Here is a 9,619-nt window from a genome sequence, read left to right as displayed (position 1 = left end):
TTTTCAGTATCATCACACCAACACAGGAATCAATAGGAGTGCAGAAAAGTGTTTTATGAGATAGAGACACGCACAGGAGGTATATCAGATAGGGACAGGAGACACACGCGTTATGACACACAGAGGCTATCGTTCACATCCAAAGCAAGAGATTTGCAACTACAGCAGTGTGGGGTTATATTTTAAAGGTACATTTTTGATGTTTGATTATCCTATGCCAATCTGGTTGAATATACATTTTTATAAGGAGTTTGAACAATGGCAGAAGTGGGGAGTTTTCGGAAAACCTGTGTGAAAAAGAGTCTTTATTTTTACAATTCCCTTTTGTGCCACAAATAGAGCAGAAACTAACTATGCACACTAATTACAGCTAATGCCTCAAACTAGCCATAAAAATAAGGATGACAACATGCACCACCATACGGAGAGTAACAGGAAGCGTGATTCTACCTGGCATGATGACAAATGAGCCCTGGGGTTCCATGGCAACCAGACAGGCGCTAAGGATGCTGGGAGTGTCAGCTGCTGAGATTCCGCACAGCCTACAGTTCTCCTTCAGCCTCCGAGACACTGACTGCAGATTTCGTCTGCTCAGTAAAATACTCCAGTCTGAGATAAGAAAAAAAAAAAAGGAACAAAATAAATTCAGTGTGTCCGCTGGATGGGCATTCCAGGACACTGATCGGTCAGTTGGCTAAAAGTATGCCACTTAATGAATTTCATTAATTTTCCCTTAATATTATAAATAACATTTATGTAGCAATCATTTTATAAAAGCAATTCTAAACTTGTTAAAGCTCTATTGTGAGTATTGCAAGGTTAAAGGCATTACCTCGCAACTCTCCATGCCCTATTCGTCCAAGCCGGCCAATCACCACTCTCCATGGCAATGATGTCATCTGAACCAAACCCAGACACCAATCCCAGAGCTTATGCAAGCCCAGCTTCCGGGCAGATCCCTTTTTCCTTCTTGCTCTGAGATAACAAAAAACGAAAATATTTAAAACCTCTAGTCACAAAATCTTCAAATGTTTTTTGGACATCCTTAATTAAAGTTATAACTAGCTAAATGTGTAAATTTGTATAACATTTAAAAGGTACAATCATTGAGATGAAAGTAAAAGTGTTACCAAACGTGTCAGGTCTTTCCACTTGTCATGGCTATGGTGGTGGATAAACAGTTTCCAAATATTAAAATTGTCTGATGTGTTGAGTGAATAATTAATTCTGCATAAATTATGCACCACCTGTAATGATGAAAGTTGAAAACTTTTGGCTAGTTCACCTGTTGGGTACGTCTATGCTGATGATACAGGTTTCCAGCAGCTCTCCGTACAGGTTCCGTACAGGTAGCCAACAGCCATCTTTTGATCATGTGACAGGCAATAGCCCACAAACAGGACGTTATACTTCTGAGATGCCTCTCCGAAGGTCTCACCCAGCTCCGTTTGGCTTGTCTTTTGTTGGAGCCAGGATGAAGGGTGGCGTGTAAAATCGCAGACACTCCGGTCTCTGTGGCAAGAAAGTCATATGTCTTAAAATAGAAAAATAGCGTCAGAACTTGTCACTTTTTCCATAAAAACAGCAAATATCAGGACAAGAGGACAAAAATGAAGGGCTAAGGTCAAACCATCAACCTCAGCCTAATGGTGACCATACCTGGGCATATCAACATAACCTTTTCCTCTCTTATGAAATCAATAATCCCCACACAGTAGTCACATTTCCTTTGTAAGGAAGTGGGGTGGGAGAAACAGTGCTAGTGAGCATAGTGAGAAAATTGGATTCTACAAATAGTTCTGTGAAGAAAGGAGAGCAAGTTGAGGCTTTCGGATTCCTCTGCCAAAACATGCAAGCTGGATCCCATTAGGGAGTCTCACGGAGCTGCCCAAGCAGATAATGGAAAGAGAACTGTTGGGTTGTGTGAGTTCCCCTTTGGTTTTGTTCCAGGACAGGGAGGTCAGTATAACAGTCTCCACACGTCACTGAGTTCTCATACAGCATTGAGAGCCATTAAAGAGCCTGAATGGGCTGCCAGGGCGGAAGCTCTATGGAGGAGCGTCAGAAGTATGGGCTCTTGGAGCCTCAAAAAAGGGTGTTCATTTTTACACTGTTGGCACTAGGGACTGGCACTTCAACATGGCAGAGCTTCAGCAATGCTAATGTTATTATTATTTTTTAATACTTAAATATACTTTGGAGACTGTCGAACTACCAATTTCTATACAAAGGCAACTGCTTTTGGAATTTGCCAACCAATCAATTTGCTGAACCCTCACTCACATCTGGGTTCCTGAGGGAAGTGTCGAGGGCGAGGCCGGGGCCGAAACCCGTCAGTGATTTCACATTGGTGGAGATTGGGAGAGGTCTTCTGCACTGGGTGAACACGGAGAAGGCCAGAGACTTGAGGTGCTGGGCGTAGAGGTACCTCTCTTCATTCTTCACAGGCTGGAGCAAGTTACTGACAGGGAACAATCTAAAACACCAAGTGAACAGTTGTAAAACAGTGATTTGTTTTACTATTGTCTTTACATCATGTCTGCTGCTCTTTCCTATAGGTGTCTATTTGAACCCAGAGGAAATTAAAGTCACAGTAAATCAGTGGCTCTCAACCTTTTGACTTCTAGGCCCCCCACTATTCACAACAATATTCACCCAAAACTCCTAGTTTCATATATTTTAACTGCAGGATTTCAGGAGTTTTGAGAGCTAAATGTTTTCCATGGTTATGACTCTCATTAACCAATGAATTTACCCGACTTTTCCAGTTGTTCATAATTTAATGGATAAGACTGGTTTTTATTTGTTTTGTACTTGCAATTCAAAACCCGAAAAATTAAAAAAATTTCCCATGGAATTTTAAATATTTAATTAATTACTTGATTAATGACTTTTAAAATTAGTATTTGTCATATCCAGGTTAAAGACAATGGGAACCTTGGATCTTCAAATAATTATTATTATTTATTTTTTTTAGCATATTTTAATGCTTGTTTTGTCTTATTTCCAAGTCATCTTGGGTCGAGCTAGTTAAGAACCACTGCACTAGACATTTTGCTGCATTGGCTTCCATTCATATGCATGTGAACATCACCCTGAAATGTTAAACTGACTTTTAAAGATGTGTCCACTGTAAAGGATGCAATGTATCAGCTGTTGTACCTACCTGTACAAACACAGAGTTGCGGACGTGAGCTGGAAGGTCCTGCAGCATCTCCAGGTAGCAGCGAAGGAGTCCCAGAGTCCACATGCTAGATTGTGACATCCCTGGCTCCGCCTCCTCATATGAGAAAGGGTCCACAATATAAATCATAATGGCAGGTGGGTAGGTGATGGCATGGGAATCTCCGTCTGTAGGAACTCCGACCTTTTCTCTCCCCATAGTGCTGATGAAAAAGGGGAAAGAAAAGGACTTTAATGTGCTTTTAACCCAAACCTGATGAGGCAGAGTATTTTAAAAATTTTACGCGTTACATCACATTTTGCCAACTTAAAATTATACATAATTAATACAGGAAAAGGCAACAAATACATTATGTACCTCTCTGGTGGTTCAGATGGCCCCTGAGTCTGGCTGCTGTCGGCTGAATTGTCTCCAGAGAGGCTTGAGTTCTGGGTGACAGCCTGCTGGCCCAAAGCCCCAGACTGGGAGCTGTTACCTTGGACTCCAATGCCTCCAAAGGGAGGGAACGAGCTGGGCTTGGCAGACTGGATGCTGCTGCCCTGAGGGCCTGAGGAGGAGGGGGTATTATTGGTGTTGCCTGGAAGGCCTGAGCCACTGTTGCTGGCAGCACTGTTGTTGTTGAGGGCGGAGCCTCCGGAGGCCATTGAGGTGTGGGAGTTGGATAAGGTGGAGCCTGAGGATTGCAAGGAAGATGACTGGGTGGAGGAAGGGACAGGGGTTGGCTGATTGAAGAGAGTGCTGTCCAATGGCTGTGTAGCGAGGTATGGCGCTAAAGAAAAAGGGAACAAGATGAAGATTAGTGAGACTCTTATACTCTTTGATATATTTCCATGACAGCAGGGACAACCGAGAAAGAGAGACATGGGTCTTACCGAGGTCATGTCTGCAGACTTGGGCAAACAGCTTCAGCTTGGCAAACGCATCACTGCTACCACCAGCTGCTTTCAGGAACCAATCACTGACTGGCTGCTCTGAGAGCTTATCGGCAGCAGCTCCACCCACCCTAACAATGCCATCAGCATGCACTTTGGAGATTGGTCGATGCTGACCAAGCTTACAAGACTGTTGGGCAGAAACAAAAAAAGACCAATCAGAAAGCAGCACAGAAAAGCCAGAAAATGTTTTTTTAAAAAGTGCAGGCGACATAAAATCATTAACTATCCATTTTGGTACATATCTGGAAAAAAAGTGTGCAGCATGTATTTACTGTATATATAACACCTTATTTTTTACTTACATTATCAAGGCTTCCAGTGTCAACCACTTCATTGATTTACATTTACACAGTTATTTTTGGCCGTACAACAACATTCAGTTATGCTGCTTGATGTTGGCATTTATCATAATTTTTTTTATTTATTGTTGTAATCATGAGCACACTGGTTTGCTGTTTGCTGCATTCTTCTAGTTATTTACCCTTATGGCTAATGAATAGGGAGTCTCTCCCATTCACAGGAAATAGCTTACTTCGGTGTTGAAAAGTACGGTGGAACATGTGAGACAAAATTCCTTTTGGAAAACTAACCATTGACATAATCTCTCACCTCATAGACCACTGTCAACTCTCTGAAGAAGCTCTTGGCTCCAGAGAGGAGAGCATCACTGTCCGGGCAGAGGACCAGATAACCCACATCTCTCTGGGAGCCAAAGGGATCCAGCAGTAGCTTCTCCCAGTATGGCAGGCCGAAGGGAGACAGCACAACAAAGTCATACTCATACCCAACCAAGAAAGTAGGAATGGGCAGCGGCTCCGGAGACTCATCGGTGCCTAGAGAAGAGCAAAGAAGTTCATTGAGTGAAAGTTAAGAGGTGAGTGGTATCGAGGTTGCCCCTGGCATCAATTTCAAAGTCCACTTTTGTTAATGTGTAATTTTGATCATTTTTTGATCATCTTTTTGCTCAACAACTGCCCTTGCTGCTCACCATAAGACCCTCTTCCAGCCATCTTGTGAAACTGCTGCCATGTGAGAGGCCCCTGGACTCCCCATGAGCGAACAGTCCTCTTCTTCTGGATGGCATCCTGAAGAACAGGCTGAAGAAAGAGGAGAACTCTCAACACATCCTGAGAGCACAGCCCGCTCACATCCACTGCTATAGAGACAGAGAGAGATAAAAAGGGTGTTTAATATATACATTCAAATGTATCAATATTCAAGATTTATTACCACATATAATAGATTTTGACTGATTAATCAGCACCGATAGTCCATTGCTGGAACTATCGGCAAAAACCTAGGCCAGGTTGTGTCCGTTGCTAGAACGAGTGAGAAGGGTCCGCTGTCATTATACAGTACGAGAACGGCCTCTAGAGGCAAAATAATTGACACCTCATGCGGTTTGTTTTGACACGTGAGACTTGTGACAAGTGGAATACTTAGACACAACGAAATGGTGTGTATACAGTATACTATAGTGCATGTTTTCTTATCATTAAATTTGACTAGATTCTGCATTAGAGGAGAAAGAACAGCAGTAGTTTGCTGTACAGGGTGAGAGGAAGCTAACATTAGCAGCACCTCAAACAGGTTAAAACAATGTGACCAAAACACACGCAAGTACTTAATGTCATGATTGTTCCTATCTATTTGCATTAGTTTCTATCCAGCTGGTTACTTTAATGTATTTGTTACACAGCGAAATTGCATATTTACATCTAGTGATGTGAGAAAGCACACTAATATGAATACAGCTGAAAGGAATCCTGCGGCGCCACTCATAGTTTTACATTAAATTACATTATGTTCATCCCAAATCATTGTTAATGTATGTAACCTAGGCTGTGTATTGTGCATTTTTTTCAGTGAAAATATTACCTTTCTGTGGCACTAATAAAGTCTGTTTGCTTCATATAGAGAGCTACAGATTGTTTTTTTGTTTGTTTCAAAAACTGAATTTCAAACTCAATGCCACTTTGTTAATTCCTGAAGTGCTCTTTTGCCCATTTGGTGATTAAATAAACCGTTTTGGGCTGCTGGTTGAATTGAATGCAACACCTCTGGTGTGTGTGATACCTGTGATTGTCCTATATACGAAGCAGTGCTGCACATTTTGTCCATTTGTGCAACTGCCATATTTTGTTATTTTGATTAGATAATCATCAAGTGTTCTAAAATAGAAGCAAATTAAGTGTGAGTATGCATAAAATAGATTTTATTTCAGTGCTTTGGCCTGTGTACATTAACAATACTGTTAATATTAGTTAATGAACTATGAACTTTATAATCAATATGTGACCCTGGACCACAAAACCTGTCTTAAGTCACTGGGGTATAATTTTAGCAATAGCCAAAAAAACATTGTATGGGTCAAAATTAATCGATTTTTCTTTTATGCCAAAAATCATTAGGATATTAAGTAAACATCGTGTTCCATGAATATATTTGGTCAATTTCCTACTGTAAACATATTAAAAGTTAATTTTTGATTAGTAATATACATTGCTAAGAGTTCATTTGGGCAAATTCAAAAGGCTCAGTATTTTGATTTTTTTTCTTCCTTCAGATTCCAGATTTTCAAATAGTTGCATCTCAGCCAAATATTTTCCTCCTAACAATCCATACATCAAAGGAAAGCTTATTTATTCAGCTTTCAGATTTTGTATAAATCTCAATTTTAAAAAATTTACACTTAAGACTGGTTTGGTGGTCCAGGGTAACATATATCATCAGTATTTAATTTTAATATTTTTATTCATTTACAATGTATGATTTAGTACTTTTTTCATTCAAAATCAATTGTAAAAAGTATCGGTTGATTAATCGTATCGGCAGGTGTGGTCCAACCTAGCTATCGGTATCGCATTATTGTCTGCGATTAATAGCAATTAATCGCATTGTTTTGCACAAAACTAATAATGCATTCAAAAGTATTCTATTATGCACATTTTTCATTTAAAGTAGGCTTACTGCTAAATGAACAAAAGTGTAATAATTTGTTTGCAAACACTTTAAACAAAAAAATTGCTTTTTACAGCAGTATTAAAATATTTATTGTAGCCTGAGTCTCAACTTATAACATTGATTTAATTAAATTAAACATAAAATAAGCTATTTGTCACTGCCGGGACATAACAAGAGACCATAATGTTGATCATAACATTGTAACAGCCACCTTCCTATTAAAAACCTCAACATACGCGGGATCCATCGCAGCAGAGTGCGGAAGGGGACAACACTTGATGTGCGGGTTTAGACTCGAGTGTGTGGGATGCTGGAGAATAATTTGGGTGTGCTCACACTAAGCAGTCTTAACCCCAAAGCCTGGTTCATTTGACTAGTGTGATCATTCCGTTTAGCAGTGCCTGTCTCGGGTTAGAAGAGGTGGAAAAGAGCGCGGTTCAGTTATATACAGATCAGTGAGTGTGAGCGCTAACCGTGCCGGATCGCAGATCTTCTCATACATGCTGCATGATTGAAGGGAATATTTCTGAGCTACAAAAGTGTGTTACCGCGTCCCATATGACTCAAAATAACAAACCACAAAGTTAACATAACGATTCACTCCACTGTGTTGAGCGAGAGCGCTTCTCTGCTGTTTTCACGTGTTATTGGAAACTTCCCATTTCCAACTTAAGTCATGATTACAAGCTCGTTGCATTCTTTTCTGTTAAAAATAACAATGGACAGATGTTTGTGAATGCTGATGCTTAGCCTAAATAATTTGATTGGCAGCATCCCCTCCTGTGACCCATGATTTGTCTGTATGTGTTTTCAGAGCCAGTTAGCAACAGACTTTCATAATAATAAAAAACTGTGTCAATTAATGCGTTAACACGATAACCTAAACCCTGCCCTAAAAGTAAATAATAAATAAATAAATATCTTCTTTTGTAAATATGAATGCATTCATTCTTTTATGATCCTATCTGTGGTAATTAAGCTTAATGAGGAGTATTGATTTTTGTTGTAAATAGAAATGAAGTGTGAACAAATGGCGAATATGTGCTAATTACTCACCGCTGTGTTTGGCCCAATGGTGCAAACACGTGCTCTTCACCAGCGTCTCATCTACCTTCCCACCGGACATGTTATCCATGAATTGCCGCCCATGTTCTAGAGCCAGGTAACAGTCATTGTGGAAGTCCCTTTCCTCCACACGCACACATGGTGGTACAGTGGTGCCCCCTGGCCCTTGGCAAGACAGACCCTCAGGGTCCAAAGCCAGCATAGGGGAGAAGGGATTAGTGCACTGATCCTGCAGGAGAGAGAGAAGCTCGTCCGGGACTCGATCCTTGCCTCCACCCCCTGTCTTCTCCAGCGACGTGCTCCGTATCACCTCAAAGCGCTTCTCCACCTCCTGGCTCACGTCTGAACCCCGTCCAATGACATCCAGCTCATCTTCCAGAAAAAGGCCAGAGCCATTACCGTAGCGCCGATTGACGACAGCGCTGAAGCCACACCCACAGGGATACTGGGCCTCCATGTTTGGGTCGTTGATGTAAATGCCCACGTCAGCACCTTTGATGTTCATGTTGCAGACGCAGATACAGCAGCTGTCGAAGTTGCAGTCCTTGAACAGGTTCATGACCGACTCCGACAGGATGAGGTTGACGTATAGGCTGTGGGCTTCGGGGATGGAGGGAACCGTTGCAGGCTCGACAGAGTTGAGCGGCCTGCAGGTGGAGGGCGTAGAGGCTGGCGAGTACAGGTCCGAGTTCTCATATTTGAGAGAACCTTGCACACTAGCTGGGCCTCTGGGGGTCCTGGGTGTCCTTGGGGTACGAGGGGTGGGAGCTGAGAAGCGAGGTGTGGCAGGGGATGGTAGGATGCTTGTGCCGCTGTTGCTGGGCGGAGCGCTGTTGGACAAGAATGGCGTGTGGGTCTGAGGGGTATACGTCTGGATGTACTCTTGTTCCATAGCATTGCATTCACTAGAGTGCAAAAAGCAGAAAAAAGACAAGAGGTTAATTGGGACATTACTGAAGTCAAACCCTACAACAAATAACCAACATTTAAAACATCTAATCTATTCTCACTACCATAGATTATGAGTATTACAGAGTGGACATATATCATGAGCTGCATTACTGTACTTGTATCCTAAGAAGACCTCAAGGGGGGAGGAAGTGAGAAACTATTTTTAGGCAGACGGTCCAACAGGCAGCTGTGCAAGAAATGAAAGCACATCTTGTGCCACATGGACCGTATGTATGTGCGCGAGTGTGAGAATGCCGAGTGTGGCCTTTAAAAACAGGCAGGTGTTTGAAGGTCCCTATTTGAAGTCGTGGCCCAATCCCCCAGCTGCTGTGGGTTATAAAAGGTAACTAACCAGCTCATAAAGGGCTTTTGGACTGACTTAAACAAATGTGGACTTTACGACCAGACCTATCACCCTGTCACCGACCACAACACCCCCCTCCTCTCTCGATTTCACTGAATTTCTACCGACATCAAAAATAATGTTTAAGAAGAGTGTGTTCTTTTTGCTGTCTGAGAT

The 9,619-nt window shown here is 41.8% G+C and overlaps 1 pseudogene; it reads right to left on the bottom strand.

Annotated features, from left to right (window-relative positions):
* Nucleotides 1–370: 370 nt before the first annotated feature.
* Nucleotides 371–9,619, bottom strand: part of LOC113053899 (mediator of RNA polymerase II transcription subunit 13-like) — a 29,978-nt pseudogene continuing 20,729 nt past the window's right edge.

Source organism: Carassius auratus, chromosome 35 (assembly GCF_003368295.1).
Source record: "Carassius auratus strain Wakin chromosome 35, ASM336829v1, whole genome shotgun sequence".
Lineage (NCBI taxonomy): Eukaryota > Metazoa > Chordata > Actinopteri > Cypriniformes > Cyprinidae > Carassius > Carassius auratus.
The sequence above is the reverse complement of the archived record's forward strand: the minus strand, read 5'-3'. Positions and strand labels throughout refer to the sequence as shown.